Source organism: Onychomys torridus, chromosome 12 (assembly GCF_903995425.1).
Source record: "Onychomys torridus chromosome 12, mOncTor1.1, whole genome shotgun sequence".
NCBI classification, from domain to species: domain Eukaryota; kingdom Metazoa; phylum Chordata; class Mammalia; order Rodentia; family Cricetidae; genus Onychomys; species Onychomys torridus.
Genome location: NC_050454.1, coordinates 70,539,350 through 70,561,965, shown reverse-complemented (window position 1 = coordinate 70,561,965; position 22,616 = coordinate 70,539,350). Strand labels below are relative to the sequence as shown.

Below are 22,616 nucleotides of genomic sequence, written 5' to 3'. Positions count from 1 at the left end.
TCCTGACCGTGGGGCCAGGCAGGACCAGGAAAACTCTAGCTACAGTGTATCAGATGAAATTCCTCCTATTTCTTCTCCTTCTAAGCAAAGAATGTGGTAACATCCACACTAGGAGAGCACCAGGTGGGCAGCAGGATCCTCATCTGTTTGAATGGAGTATTGGTTGGATCAGGGTTCTCTGCCTGTTTAGAGACTTGCTCAGTTCTGAAAGCAGACATCCCAGAGTCCTTTCTAGATGGACTCTCATGGTTAGAGAACACACAGAGCTCACTTAGAGGAACCTGGAAACTCAGGGCTTGGCTTGGGTCTGTCTGTCCTGCTGGGTCTCTAAAGAGACATTAGCATTGTTCAGGAATTTCTGACTCATTTTTAATAACTGGCCAAGAAATTTCATGAGGCTGCCATGGACCCTCTCTCTCAGGGGCTGCTCTACCTTGGGCCCATAACAAATATCAGTTCATGAAGAATCTCACAAAGAGATGCATAGGCTACAAAAAATGTCCACCTTCTCTTGGTTTTCTGTGCAGCATGACTTTGCAGTTCTCTCCAGGAAGCCTGGTTCCCTGATCTTGTTTATAGGTAGCCCATGACTTGCCTGGCTAGTCTGTGGCAGCAGGAGTAATGGTGACCATTTCTCAGATTAGAATGAGAACCTAAAGGGTCTGTGTACTATTATGCTTTCTTAAAACCCTGCCTAAATGCCTTGTGAACAAGACCAGAGTAGTCACCTACCCCAACATCCTTCTGAATCTTCCAGTTACAGAAGTAAGCTCCCACCCCCAAACAAGGACTCACCTCTCTCCTGAGACAATGCAGAAATCTGTTTGCCAGACAGTGGCATTATCTTACCTTTCCTCTTGGCCTCTAGGTCCCTCAATGGAGTTATGTAATGGAGTGTTTCAGCCAAGGATGTCTCAAGCCAGATAACTAAGAGGACCGTGAGGTCCAGGGCAGCATGGACCCACCAGGGCCTGGGAGCATGCTCAGTCTTGATCCTGATAGTATGGGATTACAGGTCTCTGAACAGAGGAGACTGGCTAAGGGAAGGTGTACCAGGGTGGTATATGCTACAGAGACTGGGGTGCTTGGCAAACATCTGGTGGTACTGTGCCAGCATGATAGTGCTGCTTGTCACTATCACCTTCTGGTTGGTCCTTCCTGAATGCTGATTGGTTGGGGCAAAGACTGTGGAATGAGGCGTTTGGATTCCATTGACTTGGGAGTATGCGATCTCTAAGACTCAAAGTCTGACCCCCCCCAACCCATCCTGTTGCTCACTGAGCTCCTGAGGCAGCTCTTTACCTCCCAGAAGTCGGATGCTATGACGGGGTCTCTATGTACAGTCTTAGTCTCTTATTCCTCCTCCATGGTTTAGCCTGGATCCCAACCTAGTCCCCTCCGCCCTTCCTTTCTGTTTCTTTTTGTCTTTTCAAGATGGTCTCATTGTAGCCTCGATGGGCGTCAACTCCATGTGTAGTCAGGAGTGACCCTGAGTTCCTGAGCACCCTGCCTCCTCTCAGACACCTTGGTTGTGGGGTGAACCACCACACTCTGCTCACCTGGGCCCTCTTTTTTGTCAGCAATGATGACAACAAAAGAAATAAACCATGATGAACCCAGTGGGTCCTTCAGTCATTGTGCCATGGTGTAAAACCTTGTTGTTTTAAAAAGATTTTTATTTGTCATTTTAATTACTATATGTATAGATGTGTGTCTAAGGACTAGTTTGTGTGCTTGAGTGATGTACCCATGGGGGTCAGGAAGAGGGCACTGCATCCCCAGAACTGGAGTTACAGATGGTTATGAGCTACTGTGTGGATGCTGGGAGCCAAACCCAGGTCCTCTGCAAGAGCAGCCAAGTGCTCTTAACCATTGAGCCATCTCCCTAGCCCCAAAGGCCTTATTCTCTTGACCCTTGCCACCAGAATTCATCATAGGGAGGAATTTGTCTCTGCTTATCATGTTCAGCACAGCAATTCTCTGTCTCCCTGAAGATGTCCACACTTTAATCCCAGAACCCATAGATATTTTATATTATGTGAGGTTTTGCTGGTTGTCTGAGTGAGACCTCCCTCATCTCATGGACCTGCATACAGGAAAGTCCAGGTGGACAAAACAGGACCTGCCTTGCTACCTCTTTAAAGATGGAAGAAGAAGCCATGAGCCAAGGAATGCTGGGGCAGGCATTTGGCACTGGCAGGCAGGTGGTGCTTCTGAGTCCAGTGAGTGAGGCCTGTGGTGGATGAACCAGCTCAGCATCTGTCTCCCCAGGTTGTCCCTGGTATGGCCACCCTCAGCCATAGTTTCTGACAAGTCCTCTACTCTTGTGGATCTGGGACTGACTGGAAACAGGAGAGAATAAGGGGGTGGATCCTGGAGGACTTGGGAGAGGGGAGCAAATATGATCAAAACACATCATATGAAATTCTCTAAGAACTAATAAAAATTAAAGAAAATATTCTAAAAATGATTAAAAGATTCTGAGAGATAGCATGGGAAGAGCACCCTCTTCAGAGAAGTCCGTAGCTGACCCCTCCCCCACAGTCCAGAAATTGAATCTACTTCTGGCCTCCAGAGCCATGAAGAAATGTGAGGAATGTAAGCCACTCAGTGTGTACTCCTTGGGTACATCCAGCAAAGATTCTGAAATTTCTACCATTTCCTGACACGTGTGCCCTGTGTTGTAAAGGCTGACTGAAAAGGTGAGCCTCTCTGGTCCCCTTTCTGTCTGGGATGGAGGTTAAGTGTCAATGCTACCACCTTCGTTAGCTGTTCCTGTGATACCAGGGCCCGAGGGAATGGTGAAACCCAGCAGCCCCACCTGGGGATGAAGGTCATTGAGGAGCCATTTATTACAGTGTGGACTTTCTGAGAAGATGAATTAAACTCCTCTAATCTCATTTCCTCCAATGACAAGTAATGATCACAGGGCCCCAACTTCTGGAAATTGCAATGCATCTGTGTGTTTCTGCAGAGATAAACAAAGTTAAGGAAGAAGTTATAAATGGGGCCCGTGCCGGAGAGCATGACTCAGTGACTCTGGCTGTGTCCCCAGCCCTCCTGGGGATGATTCTGCCTCAGCAGCTCTGGAAGGTGGAAGGTATAAAGCAGGAATTTCCTCCCATTTTGTCCTGATGTTTTGTAGGAAGCTGTAGTTAATGGGAACAAAAAAATCTTTCCAAATGCACTCTTGGGCAGCAACATTGCTTAGTGGGGGAATGCTTGCCTAGCACGGGTAAGGCCCTGGGTTTGATTCTTAGTGAAAAAAAAAAAAAAAAAAGAAAAAAAAAGAAAAAAAATCACTCTTAAGTGTTTACAAGTGATGTGTTACTTCCTTAGAAGAAAGGTTTTGTCTTTATTTCTGACATCTTCCATTGATGTCTGGTGCTGACCTGGCCTATGGAGCTTGGCCTGTGATAACTCAGTGCTCAGTTTCCCTGTGACCTGTGTTTGGGGAAAGTTATTCTCTGTAAAATGTTGAGGAGTTTGTTTCCATTGGTAAAGGTCCCTGGGCATCTCCTGTTGTCTCCTTTGCTGTGAGGGTGAACACTGTAGCTCAAGGCTGAACACATCTTCATAAGAAGGATCCTGGACGATTCTAGTAGATAATTGTGGGGACCCTAGGTTGGACCAGAGAAGAATGAGGTGAAAGGGCACACATTTGGTGCTGGGGGGGTGGCGGGGGGCATATGAAGCTATTTGCAAAGCACACAGCTTAGGCTCATCTCTGTAGCTGATGATATAAAGAGACTCAAAGAATCCGGGTCCCTAAGGGTGTATCTGCAGTCCACAGTCACACGTTTAGAGTGTTAAAGTACAGAGCCTTGAGTGATGTAACATTTGGGAAAGGTCGGGAGCTGAGAGATTTAAATTCCTGCCCCTGTATGCATCCACAGGCTTCTTCTATGCAAGAGTCATTTTGGGTGATGAGGGCATTAGATGGAGCTGTTACTGATGGAGTTGAGTGTAGATCTTCTTGGTTGGTCTAGGGAGGGGTAACTGTGGAAGGAGGAAGATTCTGGAATTCTGCTGTGTGTGAGGACGAGGCTCCATCCACACCCCTGAGTTTACTCAGTGGCTCCAGGGTCTTGGGAAGTCACCCCTCCACAGTGTGCCTCAGTCTACTCATGTTTAGAATAGGAGACAATGATTGTGTACTCAGGGTAAATATGATCAGCACACTTTGTGATGGTTTACAGGTGACTTTAAAAGATTATTGTTTTGGTATTTTAAAAGGAAGGAGACATCAACATGGACCCCAGCTGCAGTAGGACCATGGACCCAGACATGGCCCTTGGCAACAGCATGGAACAACAGCCAAAAACCATGTGGAAGTCCATGATCCATGCTCCCGCTGACTGTAAAGGGCAAGGAAGCCACTTTTGCAGGGGTATTGATGACTGTGACTCACAGTTGAGAAGGCTTCTGTGACAACCCTGACAGTCCCCCGTCCCAAGTAACACCCTACACAAAAGCCATTGAAGAGAACCCTTAAACACTGAGAGAATGACTGTAAAGTGTAGCTCTCCACAATGGGAGACTTATGTTGGAGGTTGTGGGGAAGAACTCAGTTTTCTTTATGGGGCCAGCCTCCAGGAGTTTGACCATGCTCCAGTGAGTCTATGGGCAACACAATTTGGACTTGTTTTCTTCTTTCTTCTCCCTTTCCTGGAAGTGGGGCGTCTGAAAGGTAGGATGAGAGGACCTGGGGGTGGATCTGGGAAGTGAGTGTGCTTGGGGTTCGTGATGTGAAATTCCCAAATAATCAATAAAAATACTATAAAAATTAATACAAATGTACAAATGTCCAATAAATACTTGAAATTATAGATATATGTAAGTATGTATTTACTTACAAAGGAGGAAGACAGGAAGTGGGGGGAAATAGTCAAGACCACTTACACATCATCTTGTTCCCTGCTGAGAGTTCTGAGCTAGTTTAGGGGAAGTCCACTTCTACTCTGAGATTTTTAATTAATTTGGTGAATTTTGGGTACTCTAGAAAACCATAAGGTAGTATTTGTTTTTTTTTTTTTAATGATATTTATCTTTATTCTGTGTGTGTGTGTGTGTGTGTGTGTGTGTGTGTGTATGTGTGTGTGTAAATGTGTGTCTGTGTGCCACATGCCTTCCTGTGCTTGTGGAGGTCAAACGACGGCTTCAGATACCCCAGAACTTGAGGTTGTGAGCTACCAGTATGGATGCTGGGAATCGAACCTAGGTCCTTAGGAAGAGCAGCCAGTACTCTTAACTGATGAGTTAGCTCCCCAGCACTCATAGGTAGGTAGTAGTTCTTCAAATCCGTTTCTTAGATCTGGAGGCTAGAGACACACTGAACACACAGTCACCAAGTTTACATTCTCCCCGACAACACAGATCCCAGTCTTGGGAAACCTAAGTCTCGGTGTTGGCGGCAGCCCCCTCACACTATCAAGAATCGCTTTAAAACTGCACAACTGTGCAATATGCTTTAACCACGAGGTCCAAAACCACAAAACCCATCACAGCGGCTGGCAGAGCAGATGCTCTGGGAGAGGATGTCTTTGAAAGACCAAGACAAACATTAAATTAATCAACCAATGCTCTGGGGGGGAAATGGTCACTAATTTCTAATTTTTCATCTCTGGAAAAATCAATTATTATTATGTTTATTGATGTTGTATTTGTCACTATTTTCAGCCATTTCCCCCGATGACATGGGTTAAAATAAGAACATTGTTATAAAAGAGATTAGGCATGTTCAATTCTGCCTCTGGACTTTCTGCCTTGCAACTACCTGGGGTGTGGGAGGCAGATTAACTGCCGTGGGGGCAAAGGCTCCGCTTGCTTTTCTTTGCTCTTCTGTCTGGTGATTGCTTCGGCCTCTGTAAGATTTTGAATATTTAGTTAAGTACCAGTTAATGCCTATTAGTCTCTGGGCAGGATTTTGGAGGTATGTATATGAAGTGAATACTCTTTTGCAGCAAGCTAGGGCTTGGGATTTCTTTCCTTACCCCTAAAAGATCCTCAGAATCATTGCTTCACTCTAAGGTAAAGCTTTCCAAGATCAGAGAGGGGCTTCTGGCTGATGTGTGTAATCCGGTAAGTGGCCTTGACTCACAGGAACCAGTCAAGGCTGTGTATGCACATTGTTCCAAATCTAATTCCCCATTCCCTGTTCGATGATGACTCGTGTCCTTTGGAAACACTTGGTGATTTGGGGTTCCCACAGCAGTGATCCAGACGTGTTTGGCAATAATAACACCACACAGGTCATTCTTTCATTTGGTTGCCTGCATATTTGCATGCATATGGCCTAGCTACAACATTAGATAAATTATTGTAAAGTCATGGTCATTGTTCCATTATGTTCATTAACTGGGGAAATTGTATTTAAAATATATTTGTAAAATCACTAATATATGTATTAAGCAAGGCATTCTGGGAAAATGCAAAGATGAGTTTACTATAGACTGCATTCTGTAAGTATGCCACATAGCAAGTACATTGCATTGTAAAACATTTACTATATCACAGAGAAATGATTTCTAAAGAAACCCTCAGATGATAAATGTATTTATGAATCCTTACTTGATTTATTTACAAAGTCAAAACTACTTACTGTCATGCATTTAAATAACACAGAAGCTTGTAAAACAATATCAAAATAAAAATAATCCCCCTATCCTCCCTCCGTTTTACTTCACAGGTGGACACAAGTTTTAAGTGTCTGGTGAGTTCTTGTTGCCTGCACAGCATGAAGACAAATCCTGTGTGTTAGCTGCTTCAATGTGACTATGATCAGCTTCCTGGGGACAGTCATTTTGCCCTTTGTGTCAGAGGACTGTATTTTGTCTTATGAACTTGGGCAGGATGTCATGGTGGTGGCAAGGAAGGATTTTAATCTGATATACACAGAAAAAAGTAGAAGGGACCAGGGCCATATTGAATGCTCTGAGACACACCCCCAGTGCATAGTCCCTCCAGTTAGGTCCCACCACTTGAAGTTTCTAGAACCTCCCATAGTAGCACCACCAAGTAGGGACCAAGCATGGAACATGTGAGGCTGTAAGACCATCTTGTCTTCACACCATCACAGCATATAAATATAGTGGACAGCCTCTTGCATCATTGTCTTATCCTTTTAAATGATTTCTAGTGTCCCATATCAAGAATGCGTTTGAATCTATTGGCCATTCATTGATTGGCAGCATCTTACATTATTGTGAGTTTGTTGAATGTTCATTCTTATCTTATTCTCTAAACAAATTCTGAACGGGCTAGAATTTGTGTCAGTAGGCATGGCCTCCTTGTAAGTGAAGTTCTGTGATTGGTCACTGGAGCTCTCGACAGAAAGGTGTCAAGGCAGGGGCTGGCTTGGGCTGCAGTGAGCTTCATTACCATCAAGAGGAGAGATGCTGATTTGACTACCATCATGTATTGGATTTCAACTTACAAAGACAAAGGTCAGTTTTGACTTCTGATTTTGGAGATAATAGGTGGATGCCTTGGCTCTGTGGAATTGCACCATGGTTTTGGTGTGGGGTCCAGTGAACCTGTTCATAATGTGGCCAGGGATCAAATGGGAGAAAGAGGAAGAAACAGAGGCTACCGTCTTCTTAAGATCTGTCCCCAGTAACCTATAGACCTCCCAGGAAGTCCCACCTCTTAAAGGCTCCTCCCCTTTTTAATAGTGCCTGGCTGGGGATCAAGGCTTTAGTGGTATTATGTGTGGCACTTTGGTAGACAGTTAGGATCCAAAACTGCAGCAGGTAAGGAGCCAGGAAAAGAGATTCTAGAATTATATTCCACTGTCAATTAAGTAGGGCTGAGTTGGTGGTAAAGAAGGTATTAATTTCTAATTACAATGAAAGATGTGGTCAACTCTTGATTTTTCAGTGATGGCACAGCCTGGCCAGGGGCAGGACAGAGCTGCAAAGTGCTCACTGGCTGATGAAGGCTGACTGTTCAGTTTAGGGACAGGTGGTGTCTTGGGAATAAATCCCACGTAGAGTGGAGGCAGGTGATTGAGAAGGAGAGTTCTGATCTCTTCCTCCATCCAAGGCAACTTTTCTTCATCCTGAGGTCTCACTTCTTTGTGAGGTAGTCAGCTGATGAGGGGTGAAGGTTTTCCAGCTCCCTGCACGGTCTTTACCATGGCAATCGACTGCTTTTAGGAAACAGAATTGATAAGGGCTCGAAAGAATCAATATAGAAATGTAGGAGGCACAGGAATAATAGATGAATGGTGTCTGTCAGTGGTGAAGTCGAAGGCCAGGGCCAGCCTGGTGCAAGTCTCCATGGGAAATGCACTGTCTTTGACTAGGGTTGGGCTGGGGAAGGTAGACCAAGGAGAATGAAGTAGAGGGAACACAAGAACATGGATTGGGGGGGGGGGGCTTCTGTTTTCACCTTTCTCTTCTAATTTACATTGCAGGTAGAATCCCAGCCCCCTCCTCCTTCCTACAGTTAGTAAAGAACACAAGCCTCATGCTGAGCTTCAAAAGGATGGTACACGATGATAATGCAATGTTCCTCCCCTGGCTGAAGGTACCTCCCTGTGACTCTGTCTGCACTGGGCTTTGGTTCTGTCAATTGATAATAACATGGACAAGCTATCGGATCACCTACATAAGCAATTAGTAGACCGTTCAATTTAATACATGCACTAACACATCCATACTATGATGCTCCCCACTTCTTTGTAGAAAATAAAAAAGATACAGAAAGAGTCAATCACGGAGGCCACTGCAGGAAGAGGACATGTTCAAGTTCAGCCTGAACTGCATAACAAGCAGTGGGCCAGCCTGGAGAGCTTGGTGCATTCACGTCACTAAGTAAAAATAGAGCTGTGATGTCATCCAGTGGCAGAATGCTTGCTTATCTTGACAAGTGAGGCCCCAAGACTGGTCTCCAGCATCACAACAAATGGCCAATCATTTGTTCCAATGTACCGGGGACACCAGCCACATGCCGTAGCCAGGCAGACTTAGAGTGGGAAAACTGCCCTCCCCTTTTCTGTAAATTGCAGAAAATCGCAAAGATTGTATAATGCAGGCTCTGTTCAGCCAGGAGTATGAGGTTCGGTGTCCTAGGTGTGAGACTTGTCCAGGTGTGTCTGACAAGTGTTTGGAGGGGTTTAGAGAAGCTGTTAGCAGGCCGGACAACATCTCTGACCTTGGTGTTACGTACACACAGGAGGGTGGGTCAGCTCTGTCTAATTAACCAGCAATAGTATACATGTCTAAAACCACAAAACCTCGGTTTGTGATTCATCTTTTCATATGCAGAACAAAGAGAAGCCTTGTTGGATCATGATGTGAACTTACTCCATCTTGAAGCCATTTCAGCATTTAGCAACCAATTAGAACACATTTTTAAAGGTTGATCAAACTCACAAATAAAGTTTCTTTCTTTATACGGTACTCAGTTTCAACTTTTCTGAATGGGCTCAAACATGTGTGTCTTAGTTATTTTGGTAGCATGGGATTCACTGAGAGCAATAAATTATGTTTGACTTTTGAGCTGTCAGAACAGGAGCTGTCTGGTAACTGAAGGGTGTTCCGGCAGGATTTTGCTTTGCAGCCCAGACTCACCTTGGATGTGCAATCCAGCCTCTGCGTGCAGGGTGTTGGCATTACCCAAACGACCACTTGGGAGAGTTAGTTTGCTTTTTGGAGGCTTGAGGGGGTACTGAAGAAATCTTAGACGAGGTGTTGCTGTTATCAACAGATGTAATGAATTCACAGAAGTTGTAGTTACCTGCATAAGATACCCACAAGATCTTAAGAGTTAAAAATTCCAGTACTGAGTGGGGAGAGGCTCCAAATGCCTCACCCATAGCAGAGGCACTAATGAGAGTTGATGGTCACCAAGGGAGGGAGAGTCACTTTGCTTCGAGGAGGTGGCACTGGTATGTCACCCATGCCTCTGTAGATGACCCCTCCCACATATGCAAATGCACATGGGCAACACTAACAGGACCTAGTAAGTTATTAAAAGACATGAAGTTGGGAGGGAGATAAGGGATGTTGTTGTGGGGGAGGTGTGGGGAGGGAGGTGGAAGGAGGGGATAGGGAGATGAATATGATCAAGACACTTTGTACACATGTATGAAAAAAATCCCCTTCCCCACTAAATAGACAGATGTACAAAGACTTCATAGATTTGCTCTGTAACCTGGGTCTTTTTTACTTATTTCACCAAATGGCTGTCCAGAAGGCTTAGGTCAGTTTTCACGAATGTGTACCTGGTAAGGACATATTACCCTTCCTTTGCTAGCCTTTCCAAACAGCCTTGTTCCTACAGGAGAGGATTATGGAAATTCTGCGTTTGAGGAATCCAGAGTTAAGAAGCAAGAGTGCTCCAGTCATAATAGATTTATCTCCTGTAAGTTTATTATTTTGGGGACAGTGACACTATCTGAAGATTGACAATCCTCTGATTCCATTTGTTCTGTAGCTGCACATTGGTGACCAGCCAGCTTGGCAGTAAGTTGGCAATGTTTAATAAGATTGTCCTCCGTGATTGAAACAAATGGTTCTTCGTTTGTCATCAGAAATGGAACCTCTATGCATTTGTTTTAGTAATACAAGATCTGACATCATTAATAATCCAGGCTTGCAACTTGTGCTTGTTGAATACAATAGATGAATGAAAAATTTAATTTTTTAGTAGATCATAAGAGATGTGCCAATATATCAAAATTAATTTAGGCTGACTGCCTTTGAGGTGGGAGACATTCCATTGTCTCTGCTTTGGTCAGGCTGGCTCACGTGTGCATGCTGACCTCATCCCTGGGGGAGCAGCTCTAGTGTGGTGAGCAGTGGCTTTTCCCAGCTGCTCCCCTCTCTCCAACTTCCAAGTGAATCTGCATCAAACCCTTAAAGACAAATTGCAAACCCCACCTTCGTGTCCTTCTGATTATCTACAATCTTCTCTTCCCAGGCCTGTAGTACACCTCGCTGTGGGGATGTTTCTCAGGTTTCCCTCTGAGACCCAGCACTGAAATCTTGGGCTCCTAGCAGCTTACTTTTTAATGGTTTCCTTTCTGTGTGGTACCGCTAAGAATTTCATCTGCCCTTGACCTTGAACAGAAAATCACCTTCACAAGGTCAGAGACCATCTTTGAACACTCTGCCCATTGGTCCTCATCAATCACTGCGGTTGGACTTCACAGACACATTTAACTTTTTATTGTCATATAATAATTGTTCATGTGAATAGGGTATATTGTGTTAATACCATACTGGCATACAATGTGTCGTGATCGTGTTGGGGTAATTAGCGTTGGTTTGTGCTGAGAACTTTTGACCTTGTCTGATCTGGTTGTTTCAGATATACATTTTCCTGCTTCATGTCTGTAACAACTGTCTTATTTATGTTCCCACAAATGCCAGTCAAGGACTCTGTAGGCAAAGGACAGACCACACCTCAAAGGCCCCCTGCCGACCTCCTTATAGCCTTCCTCTCTGTATCTGAAGAGCTCTGGTTAGGCCAACATATCTTTCCTCAGTCATAAAGTTTCATTTCTTCTAGGCATTTATCTCTGCTTGGGGTGTTTAATTACACTTTATATAAAGACCCTGTTTGCATTGTTTATTTCTGCTGGTGACATGAGTGATATTTGAGAGGAGGTGATGTACCTGTGTCCCCCTGAAAGCACAGAAAAGCTTGTCCAGGCTGGATGGACCTGGTGAGTGAGCTTTAACAGTCTGCCATTGTGCATAGGGAGAGGAAGCTTGGCAGTGAGCCCACTGAGCTGCGGCTTCAGCTGACCTCGACTTTCCGGAATGTCTCCTTTAGTGAGGGACGTATAGGGGGTGCCCTACAGGCCATGACCTTCTGGAATGAGAGAACAGTGCTAGATGTGGCACTGGGGACACGGTGTAAGGAAATGCTGGAAGCTCATAGGTTTTGGTATAAAAGGGAAACGAGAAAATGCATTTAAAAGACAGACACCTTTGTCCACTGTGCCTGGAGAGCAGGTATTCCAGTGTCAAGAAAACAATGCACATGACACATGAACAGTCATTAAGTCACGACAGCAGGAGTAGCCAAACATCATCACAGTGTCCGCTCATTATCCTCGGCCGAAATTTATTTTTTCCTTAGAAAATGTATTCCCCGCCCCCAAATTTATAGTGTGGAATTTCACCATCTCTACACAGAACATACACAGCATGCTCTAATGACAATTTCCGTTTTCTCTCTTCAAAGAGAACTTGCTGGGGGTTGCAAGCACAGCTGAGAAAAATTTTGAGGCCCAGACCCATCTCAGGTGGTGATATCAGAACTTTGGTCACCACCCCCCCCCGTGCCCTCCCCCCCCATTCTCTCCTGAGTGTTGCTCTTGCTCCCAGGGGGCCAGCAGCTAGTCTGGAGGCTGATGATGGGTCCCTGGGCTTTGTGTGTGGCTAGGCAAGTCACTCAGGGTCTGTCTCGGAGTTTGCCTGGCTGTGGGCCAAGGGAGAAGGGCTTGCCTCAAGGGAGGCCGAGAGAAGCAGGACTGTCAGACAAACACTTTAAAACAGGGTGCCTGATGTAGAACATTGCTGATCACGCCTGAAGGATGCAAGTGCTTAAAAACAAAGACATGGAACTTCATAGGTCAGGAGGAAGATGTGGGTGTTACCAGTGCTCTTAAGCCAGGAGGTGGGGAAATGGGGACTTGGGGGACCTTTGTGGATAGTCTGTTCTTTGCCTGAGGTGTTCTTGACTGACATAAATGAGAAGGTCTTTATAGACCTGAAACAGGATAGGAGAGGGGGCAAGATGAAGTGGTTCCAAGGTCATCCAAGGATCTCTGAGTAAAGGAGCAGGGGAAAGGCCAGGAGACAAAGGGCACAGAGGATAGTCCAGGAAGCCGAGTAATAGTGAAGACTGAACTCTGGAGGTGATGAGGGCACAGATGATAGTCCAGGATGCTGAGTAACCATGAGGGCTGAGCTCTGGAGGTGATGAGGGCATGGATGATATTCCAGGACTGTAGTTGGAGAGCTTTTCTCCAGGTCCCACTAAGCCCCAGCAGTCTGGTAGCCCACTTATAAAAGGAACACACAGACACTTATATTATTTAAACTGCTTGGCCATTAGCTCATCCCTACCATTGTCTAGCTCCTACTCTTATATTTAGCCCATTTCTATTAATCTATACTTTGCCATGTGGCTCGTGGCTTACCAGTACCTTACATTTCACTTGTCATCATGGTGGCAGCTGGCAGTGTCTCTCTGCCCCAGCCTTCCACCTCCCAGAATTCTCTTCTCTCTTGTCCTGCCTATACTTCCTGCCTGGCCACTGGCCAAACAGCGTTTTATTTATACAGAGCGGTATCCACAGCACAGGATGCCGAGTAACTGTGAGGGCTGAGCTTGGGTATAGTTCAACCATCTCACATCAATGGCCAAGAGCCTCGTCCTCAGAGTGGGCAGGGCAAGGGAGCTACGGTGAGCAGGCGATGAACACTGCCACTCGCTGAATGGGTGTGTGTCGTGTCCTGGTCCACTGATGGCAAACGATAGGGCTTTAGGAAAGGAGAAAATCCTCACACGACCAGGTCTGCAGGGGACCTGGGACTCAGGGACTCAGATATCTCAGGCCCAAGCCTTGCAGGTGGAAGGAAATGGGCTCTGGAAAGGAGGCTTCCTAGTTGAAGACTTTGGTAGGGAGAAGGATGGGGCAGAGAAGCCATTAATAGTTTCCCCAGCTGTGAACTTTTCAACTTACAGCAATGGCCTGCCAGTCAAGATGTCCAAACAGACACAACAATGGCAGGATAATTTATATTATATTATGTTTATATCATATAGTATCTTATGTTATATGTGTGTATATAATATAATTATAGAGTGGAAGTAGCCAAATGATTTTTGATTGGATTTGAGGCCTGGTGGCTGCTCGGGTTTTTCCTTCAGTGATGTGGAGGTGGTGGGCTTCCCTCCTCCCTGTTTCAGAGGATCAAGCTGTGTGCAGGTATTTTTTTTTAAGTCATAAATATCTTTTTGGGTGAAGAGAGGCCACCCCATCTCATAGGAAGTCAAACCATATGGTGGGTAGCTGTGGTGACCGATCTTATCAGACAGCTGGTTGCTTGTGGGGTCAAACACAGCCCACACGTTGGGTCTACTCCCAGATGATGGCTTTGTGCCTGTGGGTTACCAAGCAATGACTTTCAAGGACCCTGGAGTAATTTAGACTGATAACTTCATTTGGCATGTTTTAAAGTAACTGAGTGACAGCTCTTGAATTGAAATGTTTGTTGAAATTATCTGAGTCCTGTGTCCTGCGTCTGTAGCAGTGTGCATTCAACTGCTGGCTGTGTTATTGATTTTCGATTAAGCCCAGAAGGCTACCTCTGCACACATGAACATGCTCTGGAGTCAAGAGAGGTTGACACTTGTGGAGGATCTTCTCCAGGGAGGACTCTTACTAACTCCAGGTCAGGGAGAGACCAGAGCAACTGCAGCTTTCTGGGCATGCCCAGATGGCCAGGGTGCTGAGCAAATAGCAGTGTGGGAAGAATAGGACTGAGGCATGTACAGAGGGACAGCTTCACCACAGATCAGAGACCAAGGCAAGATGACCAGAAGAGGAATTCCACTGGCAGAGCCTTAAAGGATGACTTAAAGTTAGCTCCATGGGCAGGGATCACTACAGGAGCATGGCATTCTGGAAGGACAGGTAGTTCATCTTGCACAGTCAGACAAGTAGTGAATGAGAGACAAGGAATGAGCAGGTTTTGGTGGCCCGTGTTACAGGCTTCATTCCGGGGAGGCCATGAAGGAGACACGACAGGATTTTAATGAGGCCAAGACAAAATGTGTGTAGGGATGGGTAAAGAATAAACAACAGGTAGATAAGGGGTGCATCGAAGGGGAAAAGCCTGAACTAAAGTCAGGTTCATGGGAAGAGAGGGTTGGGGAAGGGGCGTAGTAGAAAGATATTTTTGAGATATACTAGCAGGTCTTGATTCACAGTGAGAATATCCCAGAGTATCAGCATGGTCGGCAGGACAGGTCAACATCTCCGAGAGGGAGGGATGTGCACGGGGGATGTGGAAGGTCCACCTGGTTGGCCACCTTGAAGGCCTTTAGTCGAGGTGTGTTGTGGAATACTCATTTACACTGTGTGAAGGTGTGTCACTGTGGTTGGTTTAATGAAAAACCAAATAGCCAATAGCTAGGCAGGAGGTATAGGCAGGACTTCTGGACAGAGAGAGCTCTGGTAGGAAGAAAGGCGGAGTCGCCAGCCTGACACGGAATAACCAGGATGGGCAGAATAGTGATAGGTAATGAGCACACGGAAGATAAAAAAATATGGATTAATTTAAGTTAGAAGGGCTGTTATGAACAAACCTAAGCTAACAAACCTGTGCTTTCATAATGAGTCTTCATGTTATTTATTTATTTTTTTTGTGAGCCAGGGGCCCCAAATGTCTGTTTACAGAGGTGGCCAGGTGTGGAGGAGTCAGGGACTGACAGGTGGGCAGGGGTGTCAAGGATCATAGCACCACCAGCAGTGTGGCAAGGTCACTGTGCCCTGAGTTTGCACCATAGTGTCCAAGATGCAGAAAGACATCATGAACTCGGCCTTTTAAAAGCACTTTGAGACAGTGTTCAGTTAATAGAAAGTAAAACAATCTTATTTGTTGGTAAAAGTAAATGCATTTAGTCTGAACTATACAACATTGTATTTAATATGTGGTTTGAGAGCATTCTAGTGGCGTGCATGTCAGACTCAGTGTCTGACATGTGTGTGTACATATATATTTATGTATATATGTGTATGTATATATACATTATATGCATGTATACATAGGGCCAGTGGGATGGCATAGGTAAGTTGCTTGCTGCCAAGCCTGACAACCTAAGTTCCATTCCTAAGACCCACAGGGGGGAGGAGAGAACTCACTCCCACAGGTTGTCCATATGCATACCACATTTGACACATCACTCCCTCCCTACCCCATAAATAAAAAAATATATAAATACATATATACCTTTAAATTTAAGAATTAATGTCTGTAATTTGTGTCTTTACATGTAATTCTCTATCTCTATGTAACAGCTTCAGTTTTCATGAAAATAGGAAAAAAATATCTTGAAATGTGCATTAAGATATTATAGGATGATCATCAGATAAAGCTGTTTTCTTTTGAGAACTATCATTTTAAAGTAAAAGTTTGGGTGGAAGTTTATTTGCAAGCCATTATATGCAATTACTTAGCCAGAATTTTCTTTTTTACCTGAACCTCTAAGACTATGTTATTATGCAAAGACCTTGAAAGACCAAGAAATGACATCAAATTGATGACATAATTTCCTAAATGACAGCCATCACTTCTCTAAGAAATGCTATCTTCATTTGTAACTCTCTGGATACTCTGAAATTTATAATACAAATAAGATTTCTGCGGTATCGAGTCCGCAACCCACACATAACAGCTCAGTATATCTTCATTAACGAGAAACATTCCTATTGATTTCATTTTGCGATGTTTCATATTACACATAACAAATATGTATGGTCACCTAAACGAATTATTGCAATCCAATTTGGAATGATTGCAGGGCGTTATTGTGTTATCTCGAGGGTGCTTTAGTCTCTGGGTGTCAAAACTGTTTTTATTTAATGGGATAACATGGCAAAGTTAATCAGAGTAGGTGAACCTCCACAGAGCTGAAGGTCACATGCATTTACTCTCGCTTGGAAATGGAGGCGCTTTGGGTTCTGAACCCTGGCTGGGGGCGGGTGGAGGGTGGAGGAGGGAACAGCCTGCAGATTTAATGACTGTGTTTTCTCCGGTCTCATCAGTATCACTTGGCTCGTGGGCTTTTCAATAACTGGATTTTTGATTAAAAAATTTCCTGCAAAGAAAATAAAATTAAACAGGCAATACAAATGTAATCAGAAATCGATAGTGCAGTTAACATTTCTATTGTGTGTTATTGAGCGGCTCGTTTTTGGCCTGCTCAGCTTTGCATACGGACATGCACATGCCCAGAGTTCCTGAGCATGAATGGGGTGAGTGTGAGGAACCGTGAAGGCAGGGTCTTCTCTGCAAAATCATGTTTCCAAGAAAAGCAGTGCTTCTCATACAGTGACCCCCATCCCTGCGGGGCAGGAGGCAGGGATAGTGACATCTCTTTGGCTAAACTAAGTGGTTTGCTTTTGATGTGCACACAAAAGATGCAAGAGTAGAGTTCCAAACTCACTGTTCAAGAGCGCTTCCCTGCTGTGGCTGCTTCTGGGAGGTTAGGCTGGTGCCTTAGAGTATGTTGACTCTTTGTCTTTCTTGTTTTAATCACTCTCAGAGAGTGAAAGAGATTTAGTTGAGGGGAAAGTGTTGGCCATGGATGAATTCCTCTAAGCTTCCAAGATTCTTTCACAACTTTTGGTCAAGATAAAGAAGTGAGATCATTGGAAAGCCTATTTTATTATTCAAAGTTTTGAAAATTGAGAAAATGCACACATGAGTTCAAGTGCAGGGAAGGAAGAGATCGAGGGGCTAGAGGCCAGAGTTCAGAGCTGGGTCATAACCAGAGCCTAGGAATTGAGGAATCTGTCATGAATTCGGGATATACAGAGCAGTAGGAGGGTGTCCAGCCAAATGGTCAGAGGGAGGTTTGAGGAGACCTTGAACCCCAGAAAAAAGGGCTATTCTGTCATTGGGATCGTGATCAGAAGCCCACTGAGTTCCAGATGTAGGTTTCACACTCAACCTTAGGTAGGAAAGAGTTAATGCACAGGCCTGTACAGTCTGCAGTTATGACATCAAATGCACCAGCCAGCATCAAACCAAGCCCCTTCCCTCATCAAACAGCAGCCTAGTATAAAAGCAAAGGAAAACAACGCAGAGCTGCTGGACTCTGTGGGATCAGGGCCACCGCCGAACCAAGGGCACAGAGGTCAGGTTTCTTCATGAGTGAACATGCCAAAGACAGGCTCACATCTCTGTGGCTGTGCCGTCATCCAGGCTTGTTTTAAATACAGGAGGACATCATACTCCTTAAAAGAGATAGTCAAGTCCTACAACAGGTAGGAAAATCTCCAAGAACTATAGATAAGAGTGATGTCCAGGGAATCTGAAAATGGGAGTGTTTAGACATCCAAAGTGACAAAATGAGCAATACACTTTGCTATGCAAAGGGAAGGAGAAACAAGTGGGAATGGACAAGTTGTCACCACAGCTTGGAAAAGACAAACTCGAAGATAAAGCTGAGAATCCACTGAGGATGTAGCTCAGAGGAATAAAAAGGTAACAGACGGACCTCTAACATATGGCCAGTGGGGGTTCCAGAAGGGCACTGTGGGAAAAACAGGAGTAAAAAACTATTTAAAAACAATATTACTGATGAACTTTCATGATTGAAAAATTGACTTCAGTTTAGCCTTAAACCCAGACAGGCACACAGACTATCAACCCCTGACACAATCCTGGGAAGCCACGGCATGAGAAAGACAAGTATTTTTCAAAAATAATTTAATATTTTTATTTTTAGCTATGTGCACATGAATGTATGTATGTGTGGGTAAGTGTATGCATGTGAGAATGTAGATACAGAGTCCAGGAGAGGGCATTAGATGCCCTGCAGCTGGTGTTGCAGGCAGCTGAACCACCGGATATGGGTACTGAAAATCAAACTCAGGCCATCTGGAAGAGCAGCATTTGCTTCTAACCCCCAAGACTTCTCTCCAGCCTGTAATTATCTTAACAACAAAAGAACAAAAGCAAACTCTGACCTATTATTACTGTGTTAATGAACAGGCTCAGAGGAGGGCTTCTCGAGTCTGATTCTTTCCTTCCTCCTTCATGTTGTTTCCTAGGATAGAAGTCCAGTCTCTAATCTTGCATGGCAAGTGCCTTTACTCACTTAGCCACTGTGCCAGCCTGGAGCAAGAATCTTTACAGAGTGTAAATTGAAGCAGCAATCAGATGGACTGGGTCTTCTCACATTGATTAACTTAACGAAGACAACACCTTGCCAGACATGGTCACAGGTCAACCCCATGATCACGATCTGCCATTGACACTCCCTTCCCAGGTGATTCCAAGTTGTGTCAAGTTGACTTTTTTTTTTCTCAAAGTTTTTTTTTTGTTTGTTTGTTGTTTTGTAAGATCCAGAGTTAGTTTTATAGCCACGGGTAGCCCTTCTGCCTCTGGCACATTCGAACTTCTGGCCCTTGGAGCAGACATAGGGTTTGGTATGGCTATGTGGGATTCCTGCAGCCTTGCCAAAATGCCAGTACACCTCAAGGACCAGACAGGATCACAATGCCATGGCCTTTGGGAGACTCCAGGGCCAGCTGGTGGAAGGTGAGGATCTTACCCCCAGCCTTGAGGATGCAACTTTGGGCCTGGCTGCTCACCCGCAGTGCACAGTTTGGGCACTTTGAGAATCCACACATCATCTGTGACTGCCCCTGTCCACACAACCACAGCTGTCTAATTCTCTTGTCAGGGAAGTGTAGTGGTATTTGCTCCACCCATGACCTTGGGCTATAGGGCTTCTTGCTGTTGTATGTGACCTCTTAGGATAAAAATAAGTTAATTTTATTTAAAAAAAAAAAAACAAATAAAAGGAAGAAGGGACCTAATGACCTCTTTCCCTTTTCTTTTAAGAGGTCACTACAATGGCAGGAAGCACCACCTCCTTTGGGCTCTATAGCTCAAGGTAATGGGCAGAGTAAATACCACTACAAGGGAGCTTCATCTTTAGGATCACCATCTGGAACAGGGACAGAGGTGGCCAGGTAGTGCGGCTCATAAATAACCTTTTCAGCACAATCTGACTGAAGGTAGAGTTGGTTCACTTGGCCAGAAACCTGCACAGCTTGACTGGCAGCTGCAGATGGATCTCCTGGCTCTCTGGCTCCTTTCACTGAACCTTTTGGTCCTTGTTGTGGCAAATGTCAACACCTGTGATGGCGTCTCCTGCTTGCCCAGGTCCAGAAAGACAGAATTGCCTCAAGTTGACATTTAAAGGTGACTGTCATGTGAGCCTTCTGAGGCTTTCTTCTTCCCACCCTGAATGAATATTTCAATCCCTAAGAACCAGCTACACAACTTATCTGAGGGGAAAACAATACTTTAAGATATACACAGACTATCTGAGTAATCAAGTGAAATAATGTGAGTTGAAAGAAGAAAAAGGAAGCTGGACCATTTCCGTGGGAAGCAAGAAGTCATAGCAAGCTAAGAAACAAGTTTACTGAAAGAACAATATCAAATTTGAGGGGGCTTTTTAAAACAAAAAGAAAGTACTGGACAGCAATTTCATGGGTGACAGCAAAGCAGAACTTTTGAGAAAGAGGGGTCTAAGGTCCCTAAATTACATGGAGGTTAGAGATACTGGATATACCAGGATAGGAAAAATATTAGTAATGATCCTTTTTATGATGATGCAGTGTTAACTATGAATCATAGTAGATTGGTGAGGGCATATAATTTCAAAATAACACTAAGAAAAAAGGAACAAAAAGAAAAAACTTATAACAGAAGGTTGAAAAAACAAAGAAAAAAATCAGAAGCACAACAGCAAAATTTGATACAAATATGTAATCTGAAATAAAAATAAATGTAAATGGATTAAACTATTTTTTTAAATAGCAGACTCAGTCTGGGCAAATTCTTGATCCCTGGGGCATTCTGAGAGACCCTTGTGGTTTCCTTTTATTCTCTGTTGATGTAGGCAGAGGTCACATTTTGAGGCAAGAGCAATTGCATGCATCTAGTCTGGAGGTGAGGTATTATCTGGCATATCTTCATGTCTCTGATCAGATTCTGGAATTAACTTCTCTTCTCTTATGTTGCTTTGCTTCCAGGGGCAGCAGTGGGAGAGCTGTCTCCTACAGATCTACTCAAATCTAGAAAACTAGGCTCAATGAAGATGTAGTGGCTCAGTTCTTATGCAGAATGGTTGAAGAGACAGAAAACCACAGGCTGAAAGGTTAGATGACTCACATAGTTGGGTGGCTTTATTAAAAGTGCCGATAACTCAGTCAATGGCCACATACAGAGAGACTGCTAGTGAGGAAAGGTTTTGAGGTTTTAATCAAGTTTTGGCTCTACCAGATATGGCTGCTGGATCAGCCACTGATTTTTAGAAGCAATATTGGAGGTAGACCAGAAGTCCAGATGGCACAACTCCTCTCCACTGGCTTCTATTAGATCACCACCTAAAGAATGCATGTATATGTATATGCATGTATATGATGTGCATGTCAGCATGTATGTATTTGGGTATATACATGAATCACGTATATATGTTAGTTCACGTGTTAGTGTGTGTGTCCATCAGCATGCATGTGTTTCGGTGTGTACATGAATCATATATACATGTCAGTTCATGTATTATCATGTGTGCACATCAGCATGTGTGTGCTTGGGTGTGTGCATATCATCATGTGCGCATGTCAGTACATGTGTTAGTGTATGTGTGCGTATCTGTTTCTGTGTTGAAAGAGCTGCAGTTAGAGTCTATTCCATTGGATAGCAGATGGTCGGTTGAGGGATGCAGGTAGACAGCCACACCTTCCCATTGCTGCTCTGGACTCTGCACTGGGCTTGGCTTCCTGAACTCAGAGAGTTCCTGTAAGCTTGAATATTACTAGAGCGACGATGTGACAGTTTCCCTCTGTGCTTACAGTTACTCTTTCCCTCTGGATCAGTGATGGTTTTACAGCCTTTATCAGACAGCAGAGCCTGGCCTCTCTCCCTCCTTTAAGGTCTTGCTTGGCATAGACATGGTGGCTGTTTCCAGACAGTGGAGACAACAGAGGTGTATTCCTAGGGGGCTCAGACACATTCTTGACAGCTACTGTTGATGCAGTGTGGACACAGGATGCAAACTCGACACACACACACACACACACACACACACACACACACACACACACACAGGAGGGATACAACCTTCTTTATGTGTGCAGTCCTGGTATCTGTCTCAGCGGTGGCTTCTGGTCAGGCAGTTAAGTTGGGGGCCATTGAAGTAGGGGAACCCTCAGTCAGCTTTAGGGGGCAGAACAGAGATGGGATTCTGACCATGGATATAGCACTCACCATGCCTCTGGAATTGAAGAAGGAAGAATTGGACTCATGTTGCTGTCAGAGCCGAAACTATTTTCACTGACCCAAAGGCCTGATGGGATTTCAGTCCAGGACCCAGCGTCCATATACTGTATGTTGACTTCCTCTAGGGACAGGTACTGTGTCCTTGAATAGCAAAGGCCAGGCAAGGTCATTAATATTACAAAAAGGTAAACATAGAGATGATGTCTTAGGTGATGCATCACTCCTCCAAGGCAACTGTGATGAGGCTGGAGGGCCAGCCACGGCTCCTCAGGAGGTTCCCACGGCATGGCTGCTGCTAGGTGCTCACGTTCTGCTGTCCAAATTCTGCTTTCTCATCTGCCATCTCTGAACAGGTTCCTTTCTCCTCTGTGGCCTTTCAACTCATTCAGACACCGTGAAACAAGCTATGCTGGCCTTCTGTCTCCTATCACCCTGTCTTCTGGACTACTGGACTTTATCAACTGAAGACATCCTTCATCAGGGCTGCTCCAGCTCTCAAGAAGTTGACTGGACTCCATTCTGTTCTCCTGCATGGACGTGTCCTTATATGATGACTGCTAGCTT

General features: G+C 44.6%; 1 pseudogene; it reads right to left on the bottom strand.

The window, feature by feature from the left end:
* Positions 1 to 19,113: 19,113 nt before the first annotated feature.
* On the bottom strand, positions 19,114 to 22,395 carry LOC118593877 (annotated as a pseudogene).
* Positions 22,396 to 22,616: the final 221 nt, after the last annotated feature.